This window comes from Prosopis cineraria, unplaced genomic scaffold (assembly GCF_029017545.1).
Source record: "Prosopis cineraria cultivar Desert tree isolate PC_DT_omini unplaced genomic scaffold, ASM2901754v1 PC2, whole genome shotgun sequence".
Lineage (NCBI taxonomy): Eukaryota > Viridiplantae > Streptophyta > Magnoliopsida > Fabales > Fabaceae > Prosopis > Prosopis cineraria.
The window spans coordinates 38,260,866-38,281,750 of NW_026555333.1; the positions used below are offsets into that span (position 1 = coordinate 38,260,866).

At 29.2% G+C, this 20,885-nt stretch overlaps 2 pseudogenes; both read left to right on the plus strand.

Annotated features, from left to right (window-relative positions):
* Positions 1-917: 917 nt before the first annotated feature.
* LOC129302742 (uncharacterized) lies at positions 918-8,483 on the plus strand (annotated as a pseudogene).
* A 4,229-nt stretch (positions 8,484-12,712) lies between these two features.
* LOC129303619 (uncharacterized) lies at positions 12,713-20,384 on the plus strand (annotated as a pseudogene).
* Positions 20,385-20,885: the final 501 nt, after the last annotated feature.

Sequence of the window (20,885 nt, forward strand, 5' to 3'; positions counted from 1 at the left end):
TACTTAACCTTATGAGTTTTCAAATATCCAAGGTTGATCATTTTATTTCATGATATCTTTTATTGTTAATTAAATTGATTGAAATTACTATGGTAGTTCTACTTTAAGATTAAATGTGGGCTAATTATGTGTTTAAATGGAGGTTTTACACAAAACACGAGCAAAGAGTAAGGATTAAAAGTTATATTGTCCTTAAATAAAATTAAACAAATTTAATAATATATATACGAATTTATGAATATTCTAATTTTAAAAAACAATGTTCTTTATGATAATTTATACATGTAATATTGATTCTCATTTAATCATCTAAACATTAACATAATTTTACCATTGTATAGGTAAAATGTTAATAATAATATAATTTAAATTTTTATAATTATTCATATATATAAGTTAAATAATATATTTTACTTCTTAAATAAAGTTTAACAAATTTAATAATATTATATAAAACTTTACCAATAATTTTATTTTAAAAAGTAATATCTTTTATGATAATTTGCATAGCTAAAATTAATTTTGACTAAATTATCAAAACATTTTTAATTATGTTAAAATTAATTTTAAAAAAATAATATCCAAGTAAATTGTATTATAACATAATCAATTATAATTAAAATCAATCATATTAATTAATTATTTTTATAATCAATTACATCCAATTAAAATTAGATGAACTTTTAACTTTTAAAAAATAAAATAAATTTATTTTATATAAAACAAAATAATAAAATAAAATTAATATATATATATATATATATATATTCGGGAGACGAGACGTTCGATGATCAACTTGTGTCTTGTCCATCCTGACACCATTATTGTCCAGGTCTCATTATAATTGCAATACTTTTTGCTTCTCGTTCGTACTCTGCTTTTTGAAGCCGATGAGTTGGTTGAACAGATTGGAGGACATGGATTGGTTGTACAAGAATCCCAATGAACCAATTGAAGCTTGCATTCAAGACCTTCTTTCCAGAATGACTCTGAAAGAGAAGATTGGTCAGATGACCCAAATCGAGCGTCGCGTTGCAACTCTTTCCGCCATCAGGGAATTGTCCGTTGGTACTATTTTATCTCTTACCTTTTTTCTCCTTCATGATTTGAAGATTGAGATGTTTGGTATTCTGGTTCTAGTTTTGGTTCCGATATTTGAAGGGAGCATGCTTAGTTGTGGAGGTAATGGCCCTTTTGAAAATGCCATCGTGCCGGATTGGACTGACAGGGATTTCAAAAGTCAGCTCTCGAGTACAAACTAGGCATCGCGCTCATATATGGGATCGATGCAGTTGAGTGTCCTGAATTAAGATTTATTCATCAATCTAACTATAATAAATCAAGAACTAATTTAAAGGGATTATCTTATAAAAGATTAACCTAAATAAATTTTTAACATATATTTTCACAAACGATTCAATATAAAGGGATTCCAAATCTTTAAAATATTCTTAAAACTCATATCATTCAATTAGACATATGCGAAAGCATGATAAAGGAAATACATCAACATGGGAGACTTGACCACTCAAACCCTTCCATAACTGACAGCGGGGGGTCAAGCTCTCAATCACATTTATCACAATGACTATTACCTAATCATCATACTCTATATATCATCTATTCATCAATAGCCCATCATATTCATGAATTTCTCTTTTCATTCACATATAATTAATATCAACTGCTCACCCTTGGACATCAAAAACATAAGGGGAGACCATAACAACATTCAAGTTCTCAAATTAAGCAGATAATAACTATTTTCACTTGCACAAATATTTTGGCCTATTAATATAGCACAAGCATAAAACCACATTCCTCAGAGCCCAAAATACATTTCCCCCAACACAAAACCTATAATGCAAGCAGATCAAGAATATATTATCCTAGTTAGTAATATCATAAGCTAAATACACATATCAAAATAAAAAAAGAAAGGCCTACAGAAGTGATTACTATCACTTGGCCTATTGCTCCTTTCCTTTGTTCTTTTGAAATGAGCTAGCTCCTGTAATATGTTAAAAGAGAGGGGTGAGTATAACCACTCAGTAACCAAGGTACATTTAAGTTATACAAATGCATGATAATTAATTACAAATGCAAGTGGCTAATAAATTTATCAAGGTGACCATGTAAACAATCACATTAATAACATGTCAATCACATTACCATTTAACTCATGTGAATAATTTCAAGAATAAAGTCAAGTATAAAGTTTGCACAAATGGCCACATATACATTATTCGCATAATTACTACATGTTCTCATTTCCACCATTATAATCATATCCTTAACATAGCCATCAATCACTGAAATGGCATGATAATAATAATATGCATGATCAATCTCTTCCTTATATCCCCCCTTATTTTCTCTGACATGAAATTCATGGGCCAAACTGGAAGGAATTGTCCATGTGGTGAGACTACCCAAGGCCTTAATCATATCATGAGGGGCTACCGGGTCAGGGTTACCTTACTCATTTATGAACACAGTTTCTCTCAAACACACACTATGGGGTGTCATACTCAAAACTAGCTCTACCCAAAACTCCAGGCAAGCCAGTAGGGTCAAGTCCCTTAATAGAAACAATGCTATAGTACCTTACAAGGTAAGTAGCTGCTATAACCCCTAGGATTATTGGTTAATAGCCAAGTACCATATGAATTTTGCATAACCACTAACTCCTTCATTAAGGCGAACTCCCGCCATATGATCATGCTCATGAGAAAATGCATTTCAAAAACTCATATATACAATTCACAATTATCCCACATGCTCGTCAACTTTCTTGCTTAACAAACATCAAGAATCATCGTATTTCAATCATGCCTCTTAGCATCAATTTTTATATTATCATATAAAGCCACATTAGCATCATATAACAGTCAACATGCTCATATGCAAGTCATCACTATGCATAATCCACAATTTATAATCAAAGATGTATATATCGTCATCGACCATCAATTTCATTACTCACACCAAGTCACAATTAACTTGGTTATAAATCATAGAGTCTTAACCAAGCCACATGCATTAGAAATAACCATTTCAAAATTTACATATATATATATATATATATATTCTTTTGTTTCACCAACATAATTAATTAATTAATATACAAATGTATAAAATAGATTTTTTCCGATTACCTCAACCTTTGAGAGGTCAAAGGTTACCCCTCAAATTACAACACTTCCAAAACTTTCCAAAGCTTGAATGGTGTCAAAAGAAAATTAATCTACAATTGATCATATCTCAATGTGTCAATAACATTATTAATACAATTTTCACTCATACTCTAACACCTAAGTATTTATTTTATTTTATTTCATTTTTTAAGACCTTAGGCTTAGCCTCTTGAGTTTTAAAATTTAATTTCATGTATTTGAATCTATCTACTTGGTTCAATAGTCTCCTTCACAATAATTTCATTCAAATAATTTTTTAATATCAAAATTTCCCTTTTTATTCCAAAAATTCGCATATAAAAATACTCAAAAATTGCAAACTTGATTTTAAGCTTAAAATCATTATTCTATAGCCATAATAATTTATTTCTCATCTCAAATAATCATTTAAATATCAACAAATTAATTTATATTTTTAGATTTAACCAAAAATCTACCAATAGGAATTTAGGAATAAACTCAAATGTCTCAAATTCTAATTCTATTAACAAAATAATACTCTAGAATATTTATTACACTACCAGCAACCTCAACAATCAGATTTACTCATCAAAAATTTATCCCTCTTTCAAACCCTTGGTTTTTCAAAATCTTAAAATCTGCAGCTCAAAGGGAAAAATGACTAAGGAAAAATGTTTAAAAGAATACTTACTTAGTCTTAGAATACTTAAAATCTCATCTGAAGCATCCTATTATGAAGCTTTACTTTCTAAATCAGCTCTTCCAACCACAGCGTCGCTCACTCTCTTGCTTGCTCTTTGTGTGCGGAAGCAAAAACGAAAAGGACGAAGAAAATGAAAAGCCAAAAGGCTTTGTTGGCCTTTTTAAAAATAACATGAGTCCCACGGTCTTTACTCCTCACCTTTTCTTTTGTCTTTTGTTAATCCATCATGCACGCATACACGGTTTTCGCCCTCACCTTTTCTCTCTTTTTTTTTTTTACATTATTTACACCTCAATACCTACACTAGAGCAAAAATTACTTCCTCCCCCCTCTTCAATTTTTTTTTAATTTTCCTTTTCCTTCTTCTTTCTTTCTTTTTCTTTTTAATAATATTATCATTACTATTTCTATTTACTATAAAATCATAACTTAAGATTTTAATCTAAATTAAATTCAATAATAATCTTCTAACTAAAATTATTTATATCTAAATATTCCTCTAAAATTACTCATTAGCTCTAAATTAACTTAATTAATCTTAGGTTAATTTTTGGGATGTTACAATGGTAATAATAGCATATATGGTGCCACTATATATCCTCACAATGTTGGCCTTGGACCTACTAGGCAGGTGCTTTCCCTTGAACTTGATTAAAGTATCAATTTTCCATTAATTTGTAAGTTCTCATGCTGTTTGATATTTGTCAATTATACAAGTGGGTCAAGAATTGATCCCGTAACAGTCGAATATATAATTTTCATTGTTATTAACATTTTATAGTTTTCATTTCTTACTGGTGGCCGGTTGTAGAGATGCGGATTTAGCAGAAATAATTGGGGCTGCAACAGTACTTGAAGTTAGAGCAAGTGGGATTCACTATGTTTTTGCTCCTTGTGTTGCAGTAAGGCATCATAATTAACCCGTATTCTATTCTAAATGGAAATCATGCTAGGTAGAACCATCCCCTTGTAATTACGTCTCTGTATAAATGATAGACAAAATCATGTCTTACTTGAATGAACTAATGGACAGGTTTCCAAAGATCTCAGGCGGGGAAGATGCTATGAGAGTTACAGTGAAGATACTGAGATAGTCAGAAAGATGAGCTCCATATTTTCAGGCTTGCAGGGTCATCCTCCATAAGGATATCAACATGGTTATTCGTTTGTGGGTGGAAGGTAGAGAGAAAATTTCATATAAGTCATGGAGGAATATGTTTTCTATATAGAAATAATAATTAAATAATTATGCTGATGGTTGACGACGGGATGGCTCCATTTTTTCTGCTGTCTGTTTTTTAATTTTTTAATTATAGTCTATTGACATGACTTCTCCAACAGATCTTAAAAATTGTACTGGATCAGCCGGTTCAATCGATTGAATTTAAGAACCAGCCCTTGGTCTAATTTGATTAACACTCTAAAACCGGACAAAGAAAAACTGGTCAAAGACCAATAAAACTAGTTAAAAAGTGGATTGATTTTTTGAAAAGCAAGCTGATTTTTTGAAAACCGAACTGAATTAAAAAATAAAAACTATCCAAAAATTATTAAGAATTATGGACCTTGGGTTGCAATTTTAAGCTTTATAACTGGTTAGACACACTCCCAATGCTCTTCTATAGATAAGAACAATACCTCTCCCTTTTAAAATGAGCCATGTGAGACTTATTGAGCCTTCTTCACAACTATTATGTATGCACAATGCACAACTCAATGCATTATTCTTTACTTTTCTTTTTTTCCCCCTTTAGTTTTGGTGTTTTTATTAATTATATTTGGAAGATAGTTAATATAAACACATGTTTTTAATCTTTATACTTTTCATTATTTATCTAGATTTTTTTTTAAATTTGATCTTTTTAATTTAACTTAAATATTCTTTCCAAAAATATCTAGCACTTTATCATTTTAATTTCTAAATGAAAGGCTTCATTTATTATTAATATTAATCATATTGTCAATAATAGATTATATTATTAAGAATTTATAATATTTTCTTGAAAAAATACATATTAACATTTATTTCTTATTTGATTGTGATATGTAACTTAAAAATATATTAATTTAATTTCAATTGGTTCAACCACGATTTGACTAATGAACCATAAATTAGTAGGCCAATTTTAGCTTACCTTGCCAATAGTGACTTTTTGTGTTGCATTGATTCATATTATCAACTCTACGTTTAGACAAAAACCTCTCATTTTTTAAAGTACAAAAATTAAAAAATAATTAAATAAGTATAACAAGGAACCTTACCCCCACGAGGACTTAGAGTTGGGTAGTAAGATTGTATATATAAGTGGGTGTGTGATTATTTCATTTTATATTACATTGCAAAATTAGTAAATATAAATATAATGTATAACGTATATAACATAGGAGGTTAAAGTTGCAATTTTTTGAACGATAACTTAAATACATTATAGTACAATTGACTTGAAAATTCAAAAATTTAAATAAAAAATTCTATTTATCATGTAATTAAAGAATTAAAAGAAAACATAACTACATGAAAATGAATTAATTTTAATTTTCAAAGAAATATCAAACTTCATCATCAACTTGCACCATTAGTTTTAATGTTCTATTTTTTAAAAAAATAAATTAACATTTAAAAAAGATAAAGATATATGCTAGCTTGATCTCTTATGGATCTAGTCTTTTAGACCTTAGGCTAATTTTTAACCTTATAATCGAATTCATTTTTTCATCAATAATTTTCTATGCTTTGTGCTAATGCTAATTTTTCATGCTTTATATTTATACCACTCTTTTACTTCCTTATTCCACATGGTTACTACATTTAAGCTTTGCATACTATTTTAGGGGCAACGCTCTTAGAGGCCATTAAGAAAGCTATAGGAAATGAAACAGATAATATTTATGAGCAGAGTCCATCAAAAGCTACTCTAGAATGCAATGACATATCTTTTGCCATTATAGTTGTTGGTGAAAAACCCTATGCTGAGTTGTTCGGTGACAATTCTGAGCTTCTAATCCCATTAGAGCCGGTAATTCGAGCGAGTCGGACTTATTTGAGTTGGGCTCAATTCGGGCCGAGCTTATTCAGATCGGACTTAAAAAATCCTACTCTTTCTAAAAAGCCCATATAGCCAAGCCGGAACCTAACACTGTCGGGCTTCGAGCTTATTCGGGCTGGCCCGAATACCCGAAACTTTTTTAAAAATATTTTTTATTTTTTAATCAATTTTAATATTTAAATAATTTTATTAAGCATAAAATATTTTTTTAACTTAAAAGGAATAAAAAAATAATAACTTATTAACTCTATAGTTAAGTATTTAAGTAGCTCCGTTACTATTTTATTGTATTATGTACAATTTATTCATGAATGTTTCTTTTACTTGTAAATTGATGTCTTATTTATTTAAATATTTCCTTATCATGGTTATATAAAAATATTTATATATTTTAATTGAATCATATTATTTTAATTATGATTAAGTTAATCTCAATTCAATTACGGTTAGACCACTAATTTAAAATTATTGTCCTAATTAGTTTAAAGTTTTTAACAACTATTAGATAAACTGTACTTTTATTTTTAAGAATATGAGAAAATAGCCATTATTATATTATATAAAACAAAATCATTTAATTATGGGTAAAATACTATTTTTTAAAATTTTTTCTTTAACCTTTTATATTGTTTAAGTCCTATATACAAAAGGTATTTACTTTATTTCATTCTTAATTTTTAACTAAGTCTGACGTGGATGATAATCAAATAATTATCTAAAAATATTAGTTTATTTATTATGTTTGTTTAGTAGTAGAGCCAGAATTTGTTCATGCCCAAATTTTATTTTTAAAATTATTTTTAATTTAAAATTAATTATTTTATAAAAAATATAAAAATAATTTTTTGGACAAGAAAATGGTGTATATGACTCAATTTTTCTAAAAAAAGATTGAGTCTTAAAGTATAAAAGTTAATATTAAAATATATTTTAATTATTATTTTGAGATATTTTATTTGATTAAAAATTATAAAAATAGGAAAATATAATATTTTTATTTTTTTAAAAATAACTATAGTAATACACTCAAATATATGGTATTTTAAAATAAAATGATATAAAACTTAAAAAATAATTAATATTTATTATATTATATATATTTTTAAAAATATTTTTTTTCTATTCGAGTATTCAAGCCAAGTCCGAACCCAATCGGGCTTGGCCCAAATTTTCTCGAGCCTATTTAGGCCACCTGAATAGGCCCGAACAATAAAAAATTATTATTTTATTCAGGCTCAGACCTAAATTTTTTCGATAAGTTCGGGTTGGTCCGTCAGGCTTGGTCCAAATTACCAGCTCTATATTTAATGGCCTTGACATTATAAGCTCAATTGCAGACAAATTCCCAATATTGGTTATTCTGATATCTAGAAGACTCTTAGTGTTAGAGCCATGACTGTTAGAAAAGATTGATGTTTCTGCTGCTGCTTGGTTACTTGGCACTGAAGCTCAAGGAGTCACATATACGACTTCAAGGATTAGCTTCTTGTGACTTGGTTTAGAAGAGTTGAGGATTTTGATCAACTGAACAATGGGGTTAAAATGCACGATCCTTTATTCCCACTTGGCTTTTGACATATTCTAAAAACTAAGGTTTCGTTTGGTTGCTAGAAAGGAATGGGATGAAGTAAATTGAAAAAATAAAGGCAAAAAAAGAACTAAATCATCCTTTCCCCCATGGTAAGTATAATAAAACTTACTAATATATACTATAAATGTGGAAATTATACCCTCCAAAAATCTCATGAAACATGATTCACAATCCTATAAACTAAATTTACCCTTTTCTCTTATGAATGTGCTCACCTATCCATTTAATCATCTTATATTTTATTTATTTTTTCAATTGATTTCAATCCATTCCTTTTTGATAAGCAAATGTGACCTAAAACCTCATTTTGGTTAGACTTAGTGTTTATTTGTTTTTCGATTTATATTTTGCAAAAGTCCATTTTGGAGATCCAACTATTTATTGAATTTAGCAAAAACATATCCTAAATGTGTGTTTGAATGTGCTTTTGAGAGTTACCTAAATAGACTTTCAATCTTTTACAATGATGTAGATATGTATTCATTAGGAGATATCTAAACAAACAAAACTCTCTACGGAATGTAGTTTCCCTCTTTACACTCTTTCTCATTCTTTTGCATCACTTTGTGATATTTACATCAATTTATTTGTGTGATTGCAGAAGTTGTAAACTACATTTTTATCTAAGTTGTAAACACACCCAAGAGGGGGGTGAATTGGGTGTTTATGGAATTTTTGATTCTTTTGAAACTTTTTTGGCAAAACTATATTTAAAAGAGAGTCTAGAAAAATTTGAGTTTTAAACTTTGTTTGTAAGAATGTTACAGTAATCTTCACAAGCTCAATATGTGTAAAAATAATTTCTACATGGAAGTTTAAGTAAGAACATGTAGATATATCAAATTTAATTTTATATACTAAAACATAGCATAAATTAATATTGCTGAAAATATAAAGAGTTAAAGGAAGAGAGATTGAGAACTATAATTTATCCTAGTTCGGCTTCACCACTTAAGCCTACATCTAGTCTCCAAGAAATCATTTGAGATTTCTCTACTATGACACAAGCTTAAGTGGGTGCTTGCCATCATAGTATAACCACAAGTTTAGTTTAGGCACTTATGAGCCTTTATGGCAACTCACTTTAATAGTGAGCTTCTTTTCTCGAGAGAACAACCTCTCTTGATTACAAAAAAAATCTCTCCCTCACCTTTATACTGATTTCAAGTATGTAAATCACTCAGTTGAATTCTCTCTAAGAGAAATGATGAGTATAATGAAGCTCTAATACTTAAATAATGAAGATACAAATGATATTGGCTCAAGAACAAAGATTTTTTGTATAATAGGACTAATATAATCATGGATTTCACAGCTTGATGATTTTTGAGGTTAATCCCTTATTAATATAAGTCTCAAGTGTTATATTTATTGCTTATGGAGTGAAATAAGTGTTAGAGACATCATATGACCATTTACAGTTGTTGCACGATGATTATAGTCGTTGGTCACAAATCTTGTATGGAATTAAGGCTTATCCACATGTGTTTTGAAGTTTTCACAAGCAAAGGTGATAAATCTCTCTTAGGAATTTGACAAATCACGCTTGAAACATCATGTGGTATTGCCTAGATGACAAATCATGCATGGATTGGAAGTGCTTGACACATGTTGTGGACCACAGAGGATATTGAATGAAAACAAGGCTCTGGAGGGCATTTCACACGTGTGTACAAGGTGTTTCACACATGTTTTCAACCATAGAGGCTATTCAGTGAGAAACAAGGCTTTTGGGTGATGTTTCACGTGTGTGTACAAGGTGTTTCACTTGTGATTTGGACACTGAGGCTATTTCAAGATGAATCACGCGTGTGACTTAGTAGTGACCACGCTTGTGTTTGAGGATTCCATTGCACATAATTTTATAAGATTCTAACTCACTCAATACAACTCTAAAGTTGGCAAATTATATATTGTTGGAAATATCTTGAAGTCTAGTTTTCAATGAAAGAAGTTTCACATTCAAATTTAACGTAAATTTTGAGATATGATCAAAAGAGTGAATGAAGGTTAAGTTTGAATGTTATGCAAAATCAATATCTCAACACTTAACTTCTAAAATTCATATATTTTTTAATAGAATTTCATTTTGAATAACTCAATTATTGCTGAAAAGCTATTGAAGTTTATTTTCAAATGAGATATGTTTCGCATTAAAATGATCTATGTAGTGAGAGATATGATGAGAAACATAAGCAAAGGTTAAAACTAATTTTCTACACAATTGCCATTTAAAAGCTTAAACTTTAAGTGTTCATGGCTTTTTCAATTTAACTTCATTTTGAGTAAATAGAGAAACTTTGAAAACTTTATAGAGTTATAATTAAAACATTTCAAACTTTGTGAGATATATGTAATCAAAGATGAAAAAAAACATGATTATAAAAAGTTATATCTCACTATTTCTCATAAGATCTAAAATATATGTTTTGATTTAAAATATCATGAGCTAATATTGCATATCTAAATTGATGAGTTTATCATAAAGACTTCTAGTATAATGATATTATAATTATCAAATCCAAGGCTTCCAAGATACATCCAAGCTTGTATAAATATTTTTATTCTTCTTAAGCTCTTCTTGGATCATTTTTCTCTTTATCTTTATGTTCTCCTATTTTGAGTGTGGCATGCATTCTAATGATGACTTTGATTTCTTCCTTTTCATTCTCATCTTTACTTTGAACAACCTTAAATGATATATTATTATCAAAGTGGTTAGTCCAAATATCAATATGCATATATCCAAATTATGAAAAATAATACTTTGAATGCTCTTGAAAATAGAATCAATTTAAGATAAGGAAAAATATAATAGTATAAAATAATTTTGACACACATAAATTATTTTTTCAAATCTCGTATAATATGGAATAACATAAGTAAAAAATACTTTAAAGTGCTTGTTCCATAATCATGGTTAACTATGCTATATGTATGAAAACAATTAGGTATAAGTATAATTAACTTATTTATATTAGTCATCATCAAAACTTAAATTAAACATAATGTTACAAACCATTATGTTCAACAATAAGTTCAAAACAAGTTTATCCCATGTGCTCTCTTGAAAATAAGTTAGGTTGGAATTTAGTCTTGTATCTGGTCCAATCTCAGAGGTGGTCCTGTCTCATTTGGGATCTAAATAGAACGAGACAAGATTAAAAAATCCTAATCAAAGAAAGGATGGAAATAGAAGAGACAAAAATGCAAGACCTAATTAATTAATCTCTTTGATGATATTCATATCTTCAAATTATAAGTAATCAAGCGCAATTTTTTTTTCTCCAATAAAAATCATTTGTTTTAAAGTATTATTATTCATTAATCTCCTTAATATTTCAAATAATGAGAATTCTTGTAGATTTAACCTAAAATGTATTATCTTGTAAACTCAAATATTAATATATTACCTTAAATTACAAGTTTAAAATACATTTGATAGATAACTAATAGCATACATGAATCTTATAAAGGGAGCAATAAAACTAGCATAAACAAAAAAACTTGACTTAAATTCAACACAATATTTATCAAATTACATAACCTCCTTAAATCTAAAACAATGCAAATAAATAACTATAAATCACAAGTAATAAAATATTAGAAAATTTAACTTTAAAAAAATAAAACAAGTTTATATAGAAAAAATGACAATAAAATTTCTTTGAAATATATAAATGATAATTTGGTCTCTCAAAATACCATAATTTCTCAGAAGTCCCTATAAACTTTTCTGTCTTTAATGAATTTATATAAATTACTAAATTGCCCTTGTTGACAATAAATAATTTATAAGTTTTGTTTAAATATTCATAACTTTTCTTCTTATATTCGCAACAATACAACAGTAAATAAAGAATTTAACATGTGAAATTGTAATTTATTGTGATATTGTTGCGAATATGAAAAGAAAGGTTGTGAATATTTAAACAAAACTGGTGAATTATTTATGTTCAATAAAGGTAATTTAATAATTTATATAAATTTATTAATAACAATAAAGTTTTTAAAGAGCTCTTAAAAATTATAAGATTTTAAATGGTTAAATTATTATTTATATATTTTAAAAGAATTTTATTTTTATTTTTTTTCTTTTATTATATATAAAACAATATAATAAAATAAAATTAATATATATATATATATATATATTCGGGAGACGACATGTTCCAGATCGTCTACTCGTCTCGTCCCCTCCTGACACCATTATTGTCCAGGTCTCATTATAATAGAATACGTTTTGCTTCTCGTTCGTACTCTGCTTTTTGAAGCCGATGAGTTGGATGAACAGATTGGAGGACATGGATTGCTTGTACAAGAATCCCAATGAACCAATTGAAGCTCGCGTTCAGGACCTTCTTTCCCGAATGACTCTGAAAGAGAAGATTGGTCAGATGACCCAAATCGAGGTTCGCGTTGCAGATCCTTCTGACATAAGGGACTTTTCTATTAGTACTATTTTATCTCTTACCATGTTTTCTCCTTCAGGCTTTGTAGATTGAGATCGTGGGCATTCTGGTTCTGAATTCTGATATTTGCCTCCATCCCTCCCTCCCTCTGTTTTAAATCTTTGAAGGGAGCGTGCTTAGTTCTGAAGGTAGTAGCCCTATCGAAAATTCCTTGTCGTCGGATTGGGCTAACATGGTGGATGGATTTCAAAAGTCGGCTCTCGAGTCCAGATTAGGCATACCGCTCATACATGGGATCGATGCAGTTCATGGTAATAATAGCATATACGGTGCCACTATATACCCTCACAATGTTGGCCTCGGAGCTACTATTTAGGTGCTTTCCCTTGAACTTGATTAGAGCACCAGTTCTCCGTTGATAGTAATTTCTAAGTTCTCATGCTGTTTGATGTTTGCCAATTATACCAGTGGGGTCATGAATTGATTCCGTAACAGCTAGTTTGTGGCTACAGCATTTGTATGAGTATGTAATTGCCGTTCTTGTTGTCATTTTATGGTTTTCATTTCTTACTGGTGGCTGCTTGTAGAGATGCGGATTTAGCAGAAAGAATTGGGGCTGCAACAGCACTTGAAGTTAGAGCAAGTGGGATTCACCATGTTTTTGCTCCTTGTGTTGCAGTAAGGCATCATAATTAACCCGTGTTCTATTCTAATTAGAAATCATGCTAGATAAAATCACTCCCATGAAATTACGTCTCTGCATAAATGATGGATAAAATCATGTCTCACTTGAATGAACTAATGGACAGGTCTGCAGAGATCCCAGGTGGGGAAGATGCTATGAGAGTTACAGTGAAGATACTGAGATAGTCAGAAAGATGAGCTCCATAGTTTCAGGCTTGCAGGGTCACCCTCCACAAGGACATCAACATGGTTATCCGTTTGTGGGTGGAAGGTAGAGAGAAACTCTCATATAAGTCCTGGAGAAATATGTTCTATGGAAATAATAATTAAATAATTGTGTTGACGCTTGACATCGGGTTAATTTTGTCTAGTTTTATATAAAAAAATTAATCATCAACAGATCTCATAAATTTCACAAAGTACTTTCAAGTCTTAATTCTATGTATTTACATTTTGATTAAGGACATTAACAATTAGACAATGATTATTTACAATTTATTATTATAAGTTGTTATTTTCTTTTATAAATTGTAAATGACTGTTGTTCAATTTTCAATATTTTTAATCAAGTTATAAATGTGCATGATTTAAAAATTGAGAGTATTTTATAAATTTTATGGGATTTTTTTATAATATTTTTTTATATAGGGCTTAGATGTAATTTTTTTACTCCATTTTTTCTGCATTTTGTTTTTTACAATTTGTAGTCTATTCATATGTCTTTTCCAACCCTAGAAAAGAAACTTTCTATGGAAAAAAAAAAACGTTCTTTATGAAAATAATAGGGATGGACCGACTCCTTAGCTTATAGTGGCAACTGCCCCTACAAGATTAAAAAAATTATACAAAATAACCCAAAAGAATTTCAATCGCCCCTTTTCAAGAGACAAATTTTACTTATCCCTTAAAAATTTATTTAACTCAAACCTAATCTATATGTTATAGTCTCAAATAATGATAGTTTTACAATGGAGAGAATAATAATTCAAAAAATAGAATTCTCTACTTTTTTTAAATAAAAAATTTATTACAAAATATTTATCTACTAAAGATAAACAAATTTTATTCAATAAAAAATAAAAAATAACTTCAATAACCATAAAAATTTTATTTATATTTTTCGAGTACATCATTATAATTTTATGTAATATGCCTTATTCTCTAGCAATTCATTTTAACAGATTTTTAATTTGAATATAATTTAACAAATATTTAAAATGATATGTTTAAAAAAATCATATTTATCCTGAGCAAAAAATTTTCCCCACCATTCAATTTTTCTAGGTACTGGAAATAATGATACTTATAAAAATATCACGTGCCATCCCAATTACAATTTATATTGACCCTTGACAGCTGATGGCTTCAATTTTTTTTTCTTAAAAAAAATTGTAGTCTATTCATATGAGTTTTCCAAGATTGACACATGCCCTAGAAAAGAAATATTCCATTTCAGTCTTCCTTTAGTTAATTCAATGATGAAAATTTTTATGTTTCTGAAGTTTCCGTGCTAATCTTTATGTTTTCATGTTCCCCATTGAAACACTTGCTACTATACAGATCCTCTCATGGCTAGAAAATTCACCAAACTAGGGGACATACATCGGTCTCTGTCAAAATTGTTTACTTATATGTTATCAATATTTCAGGAACAAGGTTATTGCCTGTGCAAAGCACTTTGTTGGAGATGGAGGTATTGAGAAAGGCAAAAATAGAGGAAATACAGTATTACCATATCAAGAGTTAGAAAGGATCCACATGACCCCTTATTTGGACTGCATTTAACAGGGGGTTTCAACCATTATGATTTCTTATTCAAGTTGGAATGGAAGCAAACTCCATTCTCACCATTTCCTTATTACTGAAATTTTGAAAGAAAAGCTAGGTTTTAAGGTAAGACAACCATGATGATAGGAATTAGTGCTGAAGATATTGTTGTCTTTGTTGTTTTGTCTCTTATCCAAAGAGGATAAGACTCCTTCCTATTTTATTATTTGAATAAAACAATACCATAACTGAAGTTCTTCTCCTTTTCATCTGGTTCACACCATTATTGTCTCTTCTATAGGGTATTGCAACTTCTGATTGGATGGGAATTGATAAGCTTGGTACACCAAGTGGGTCAGATTATCGAAAGTGCAACTTGTCAGCTGTTAATGCTGGAATTGACATGGTAAAAATCTTCAATTCTATGAATCTTTTTTGTGGTTTGCTTATCTTTTCTTTTTGTGTTTTTGTGCCCTTCTTTTCCTTCATCTATTTGAGAAAATTTTCAGGTGATGGTGCCTTATAGATTTCAACTGTTCATTGAAGAACTGACCTCCCTTGTAGAATCAGGGGAAGTGCCAATTGCTAGAATTGATGATGCTATTGAACGAATATTGAGAGTGAAATTTACTTCTGGTGTTTTTGAATTCCCTTTATTTGATAGGTCTTTGCTAGATATAGTTGGTTGCAAGGTAAAGAATAATGCAAAATATTCTCAAATTCTCCTTCATATGTTAAATTTGACTTCTCACCATATTTTGAAATTTAATTAAGCTGAATATGTTTAACTAAATCTATTATTCTCTCCACTCCTATTTATAAATCACTTCCAACATGTTTTATTTGAATAAAGTAAAATCTTAAATATTATTAACTTTGTTTTAAAATTTAATAAGTTTTCACCTCTATCATCTTATAAGGACAAAAATAATTATTTTTATAAATTTTTCATAGCATTTAATAAGGGCAAAAAGGTAAAAACAAATATAGAAAATAGGAATGGAGGAGTAGTATTTCTTTACTTTTAATTTAGAGATCTGTATGATGTCCATCTCATTGCATTTTGACATGATTCTCAAGTTGTGTATTGTTAAAACTAATTTGAGGTCTTGTCATATTAATATAAATACCTTTTGCAAGTTTCCAATTGTTCGATCCTTAAATTTCCTTAATTAAGGATTTTTATTTTTCTTGTTTGTGAACATTTTAATGCACAACAAAGACTGATAGATTTTAATTAGTGCCACTCATATCTTCCCATATAGTTCTTAAAAACTTGTTCATCGTCCACCATTTATGCAGAAACATAGAGATCTTGCACGTGAAGCAGTTCAAAAGTCATTGGTTCTGTTGAAAAATGGGAAGCTTCATGGCAAACCTTTTCTTCCTTTAAATAGAAAAGCCAAGAGGATTCTTGTAGCTGGAACTCATGTAGATGATCTAAGATTTCAATGCGGAGGCTGGACAAAAAATTGGCAAGGTCAAAGTGGGCAAATTACAATTGGTATGTTTTTGCTTTTCAAAACTTTTATGGTGTGTTTAGGTAGGAGTTTTGGAGGGGAGGGGAGGAGAGGGTTCCCTTCCTTTATTTGGTTGAAAATTTTTAGAAGGAAAGGGAGCCAAGATTGCCCCTAGCCTCCTCCTATATTGCTCCTCCTTTAATTTGATTGAAAAATAAATTAATTTATTTTTTTAAAATTTGAAATATAAGTTATAAATTCATCACAATTAAATTGTAAAATTGAGAATTAAATTGAAAAATTCATAGAATTTGAAATTTAGGAGTTAAGTTGAATTAATCAATCATTTTGGGACCTCTCTATCATTTTCCCATTAATTATTTGTACAAGCACTTATTTAGAGTCTAAATTTGATCAAAAGATGTAAATCTTTAATCCTTCCTATCATCACTTAGAAATAAAACATTTGACCCTTTAGATATATGTCCATTTTAATTAAAAGAAAACCAAATCACATTGACTAAACAACATACACATTATATTATCAGCTAGATAAGAGTCAGATATATGCATATACAAAATGATAGATATAAATTTGAAACCTATGAATTGCTTACTTGTGTTACTTTTTCATGATGACAAGGCTTTTGTTGCAAGAGTATGGTAGTTAATATTAAACCATAATATACATTTATGTAAGTTGGATTATCAGATATCTAGGAAAGGTGGTCATTAAAAACAAATTCCTAAAGAAAAAGGAAGAAATGTTACAAATTGTATTGGAGATAGCTTGTTGAATTGTTCTTTGAAAACGTCTATCACTAGGTCCCCCTCTCTCTTAGCATTTCACATTTTATTTTAAAAAATAAATAGTCTTAAATTGGTAGCTAGAGCTCAGTTCCTTTTTTCCGAGTATAAGCTAGATTCAAAAGAGCTTTCACAAAGAGTAGAGAATATAGATTAAATTCAGCGAGTCAATCAACCAAAAAGTGATAGGTTGAGTTGAAAAATTTTCAACTTATTTAAAGGTAGGTTCAATTGGCCCACCTTGCTTAACTCGCAACCCAATATGTTGGCTCACTTTTTATTATTATTTTAATAATTTTTCCTTATAATTGTAAATTTATTAAAAAAAAATTTATTTTTTATTATTTATTTTAAATATAACTTTATTTGATTCATTTTAGGATCATAATTTTATGTTTGATTTTTTTATTTATCATTTTTATATTTATCGAATAATCATGCAAATGTATTACTTGCTTATATTTGCTGACTCTGGAATTAATTTAATCATAAAATATAATGAAAATATGGCAATAATTTAAGTTTATTTTATAAAAATTGTAATTCAATTTAAAATTTTTGAAAAAAATATTTAAATATATATTTGAAAAGCATGTTGGTGGTTTAACCCACCAACTCACCAATGGTGGGTTGGGTTGGCATTTAGAGGCAAGTTAATTCTAACTCACCTTGCCAACATCTGACCTGTTGTAGCGTGTTGACTCGCATTGCCACATCTACTTTCATATAAAAACATTTTTGTTTTTCATTTTAACTATGAATATAAAAAAATAATTAAATAATGGACCGAGCAACCTTACCCCATGTTATGAGGACTTTGAGAGTTGTGTAGTAAGATTGCATATATTGTGGGTTTGTGATCATTTTATTTTATATTACATTACAGAATTAGTAAACACAAATATAATATATAAAGTATATAACATATAAGGTTGAAGTTGAAATTTTTTGAATGGTAAATACATTACAGTTTAAATGACTTGAAAATTTGACAATTTAAATAAAAAATTCTATTTATCATGTAATGAATTTTAACTATCTTCTTTTAAACCAATAAATTAACATTTAAAAAAGATAAATTCATAGGCTGGCTTGATCTCTTATGGGTGTAGTCTTTTAGACCTTGGGTTTATTTTTAACCTTATAACCCAATTCATTATCTCATCTCTAATTTTAATCTAAGGTTTGTGCTAATGTTAATATTTCATGTTTGATCCATAGTTGCTCCATTTAAAGTTTGCACACTATGTTAGGAACAACACTCTTAGAGGCCATTAAGGAAGCTATAAGAGATGAAACTAAGATTATTTATGAGCAGAGTCCATCAAAAGATACTCTAGAACGCAATGACATATCTTTTGCCATTATAGCTGTTGGTGAAAAACCCTATGCTGAGTTCTTCGATGACAATTCTAAGCTTCTAATCCCATTTAATGGCCCTGACATTATAAGCTTAATTGCAGACAAATTCCCAACATTGGTTATTCTGATAACTAGAAGACCCTTAGTGTTAGAGCCATCTCTATTAGAAAAGATTGATGCTCTTGTTGCTGCTTGGTTACCTAGTACTGAAGCTCAGGGAATCATAGATGTTATCTTCAGGATCTTGACTTCAAGGGTCAGCTTCCTATGACTTGGTTTAAAAGAGTCAAGGATCTTGATCAACCAAACTATGGGGTTAAAATGCATGATCCTTTATTCCCATTTGGCTTTAGGTTGACATATTTTAAGAACTAAGGTCCCGTTTAGTTACTAGAAAGAAATTGATTGAAAAAATCAAGACAAAAATGAACTAAATCACCCTTCCCCTTATGGCATGATAAAAACTCATTAATATATACTACAAATGTGGAAATCATTACACCCTTCTAAATTCTCATGAATCATGATTCCCAACCCCATGAACTAAATTATACCTCCTCCTTATGAATGTGTTCACCTATCCTCTTTGATCATATTATTTTTACCTTTGTTTTTTGAATCCATTTCATTACATTCCTTTCTATTAAACAAACGGGGACCTAAAACTGCATTTTGGTTATATTGAGTGTGTGTATTTGGTTTTTAGTTTACATATGGTAGTCCATTTGGGTAATCCAACTATATGTTGAATTTGACAAAAGCACATCCCAAATGTGGTTTGAATATGCTTTTAAGGGTTACCCAAACAGGCTTTAAATCTTTTGCAACTATGTAGTTATGTATTCATTAGGAGAGATATAAACAAACAAGGCTCTCTATGGAATGTAGTTTCCTTCTTTACACTCTTTCTCATTCCTTTGCATCCCTTTGTGATACTTACATTAATTTATTTGTGTGATTGCAGAAGTTGTAAACTTCAGTTTTATCTGTGTGCGCATGAGATGGGTCCAGGACAACTTTATCCCATGTCCTCTCCCAAAAATAAGTTGGGTTGGATTTTAGTCTAGTGTCACATCCAATCCCATCCTATCTCGTTCTGGATCAAAACAGGATGAGACAAGACTAGAAAATTCTAATAGAAGAAAGAGGATGGAAATAGAAAAGATGAAAATGCAAGAACTAATAAACTAATCTCTTTGATAATATTCATTCTTCAAATTATAAGTAATCAAGCATGCTTTTTTTTATTTTTCTCCAATAAAAATCCCTTTTTTTAAAGTATTATTATTCATTAATCTCCTTAAGATATCAAATAATGACAATGCTTGTACATTTAACCCAAATGTATTATTTTCTAAACTCAAATATCAATATATTACCTTAAATTATAGGTTTAAAGGACACTTGATAGAGCACTAGTAGCATACATGAATCTTATAAAGGAAGCAATAAAACTAGCATAAACTAAAAACATAACTTAAATTCATCACAATATTTATCAAATTAAATAACTCCTTTAAATCCAAAACAACATAAATAAACAACTATAAATCACAAGTAACAAAATAATAGAAAATTTAACTTTAGAAAATAAAATAAAACAAAATTAATACACACACGCACACACGCACGCACACACACACACTCTTGGGATAGGACAAGATGTTTTGATCCTTAACTCGTGTCTTGTCCCATTCTAACATGATTATTGTCTTGATCCTGTTATGTCTTATCTTGAATAATTTTAGGTTGGAAACGATTCGTCACAACATGATCAAGATAGAGATGGGCTAATAATTGAGAAACATCATTCTTGAAAATCATTCCTTCACACAAGTATAAATTGACTCTTTGAATGGCACTTGTATTGTTACAGTAGTTTGAAGTTTGATCT